Source organism: Triticum urartu, chromosome 3A (genome assembly GCF_056163025.1).
Source record: "Triticum urartu cultivar PI428250 chromosome 3A, HENAU_Tu73, whole genome shotgun sequence".
In the NCBI taxonomy this organism is placed as follows: domain Eukaryota; kingdom Viridiplantae; phylum Streptophyta; class Magnoliopsida; order Poales; family Poaceae; genus Triticum; species Triticum urartu.
Window position 1 is genome coordinate 475,949,831 of NC_141875.1, and position 2,801 is coordinate 475,952,631.

Genomic DNA, 2,801 nt, shown 5'->3' on the forward strand with positions numbered 1-2,801 from the left:
AAGATTGAGAGGAAAATCTTCTTCAGTCCTCAAAATCCGAGAATGACGACGAGAAACACCACCAAGACTTGTTGAGATACTACGGGATGACGAATAGAAAGGTTGAGCCAACGGTGAAAAGAATTTGAAAGATCTTGGAGGAAGACATATGACTGATGACAATTCATTCTTATGTCATACTTGAAATGAATTTGAGAATAACTCCGGGAGAATAAGAAGATTCAGGTAAGATCCTAGAAAAAGACCTGTGGGTAAGGGCCCACTCAAAGAAACACCGTTGAAGTGATTGCTTGAAAAGAGAGATTCCACCGGTTGAATTAAATGGCTTGAATGAGATAACATCCTCAAAATAGCTTGAACGGATTAAGAGTGGAAACACAAATCTTCTGAGATATCTTTAGCATTCCGGAACAAATGAATAGCGAGAGGTGGATGATAAAGAGGTGCACCGGTAAGAAAAGGTATTTGAAACGAGGAAAAAGGATATGATCCACAAAGCTTGACTTGGTTCCACCGGAGAAGAAAAAGAATGAATAATGGTGCACTAGAAACTCCGTTAAAATCTTCATGAGAATCACCGGATAAGAATATTGACGGAAAAAGGATGGAGAGACTTCCCATCAATAAAAGGATACTTGAATAAGAAATCTGAATCGTTGAAGAAAAAGGGTGGGTGGGCGGGAAAAACAAAGGCAATTTGGAGACGGATGAAACAAACACCGTTGAGAAGAACTGGGATTGAATCTTGCGGATGTTGCAATGATCGGATCCACTTGAAGAGAAGCACACCGGTTAAAAGGGATTGGCATGACAACTCGATGATCGAGAAGGATTAGTATTCACATCGGAATATGAGAACACCACTTGGAAAAGGTATGGAATCAACATTTGTCTTCGAAGCAACTCGAATACCACAACTCCAAAACAAAACAAAGGATTGGCTTGCAAAATAAGCCAGAACAAACATATGATAGAGATTTCGTCTGCAGTTTTCGTGGTGGGGCCTACATGGGCTCGATCGTACAGCACCATCATGTACAAGGCAGTGCACATGACATACGAAGCGTCCCCGAGTCGGCATAGCCAAGGACTCTTTAAGACACAACGAGACCCCTGTAAAACCAACCGTGAATAGGCGGACCACTAGACGTCGAACCCCAATTTCATATCATACCTCTGTCGGAAGGATATCCTAAGATCTACTTGAATTCCCACCTATGAAACTCCCGAACCTTTCCGGTCATGCAATCAGGTGTTGGGGATACAGGGGAAGCATAATATCTCACCCAAACTAGCAAATCCTACATCCAGCTGTATCCATCCTTCAACACATAACCAAGAAACCTTCGGAAATCATCTACCTCAACCTTCAAAAAGCATCCGTTATACAAGTTATGGTAATACTCCCGAACTCCCGCCCCAGTACTGGGTGGCGTCGAGGTTATCTCACCAATGAACTGTATAAAAGAGATTTTCGATGTCGGCGTACTAAACTCAGGTATTCCAGAACTGCAATGATAAAATTGTAACGACAACACCTCGGAGCTCAACTCTCCGGGACACTGCCACAAAACCCCTGACAGGAGGCACCAAGACAATGTTCTCGTCACAAAACCATCGGAACGATTCCAAGATACCCGCGTGATCCTAAATTTTTTTTAGTGAAATTTGAGAAGAGAAGAGTCAAAACTCTACGTCAGGATGCCTCACCAGAGCGATGAAGAGACTGGGGAGTAAAAAGAATTCCTAAACTCTCCGATACATAATTCCTAAATGACTCAAAAACATTTTTCTAGACACAACTCGGCCGCTAATAACGATCAAGCAATGGGGCTCCTAAGGTCGGGGAAGGCTTTGATTACCAACTTGTAACGCCCTCGATACGGCTATATCTCCCACGTGTCGAAGCACAACTTAGAGGCATAACCGCATTGAAAGCAATGTCGCAAGCGAGGTAATCTTCACACAACCCATGTAATACATAAGGGAAAGAGATACATAGTTGGCTTACAATCGCCACTTCACACAATACATGAATAAAGCATTACATCATCCAAATACAATCAAGGTCCGACTACGGAACCAAAATAAAAGAAGAACCCCAAATGCGACAAAGGTCCCCGATCGACCCCAACTGGGCTCCACTACTGAACAACTAGAATGAAAACAACACAAAGGACAAGATCTTCATCGAGCTCCTCCTGAACTTGGTTGCGTCATCTGCACGGTCTCATCGGCACCTGCAAACTGGTTTTGGAAGTATCTGTGAGTCACGGGGACTCAGCAATCTCGCACCCTCGCGATCAAGACTATTTAAGCTTATAGGTAGGGTAAAAGGTATGAGGTGGAGCTGCAGCAAGCGACTAGCATATATGGTGGCTAACATACGCAAATGAGAGCGAGAAGAGAAGGCAAAGCACGGTCGATAAAATATGATCAAGAAGTGATCCTAAAACAACCTACGCCAAGCATAACTCTAACACCGTGTTCACTTCCCGGACTCCGCCAGAAAGAAACCATCACGGTTACACACGCGGTTGATGCATTTTAATTAAGGTCAACTTCAGGTTTTCTACAACCGGACATTAACAAATTCCCATCTGCCCATAACCGCGGGCACGGCTTTCGAAAGTTCAAATCCCTGCAGGGGTGTCCCAACTTAGCCCATGACAAGCTCTCACGGTCAACGAAGGGATAGACCTCCTCCCGAGACATTCCGATCAGACTCGGTATCCCGGTTCTACAAGACATCCTCGACAATGGTAAAACAAGTCCAGCAAAGCCGCTCGATGCGCCAACAT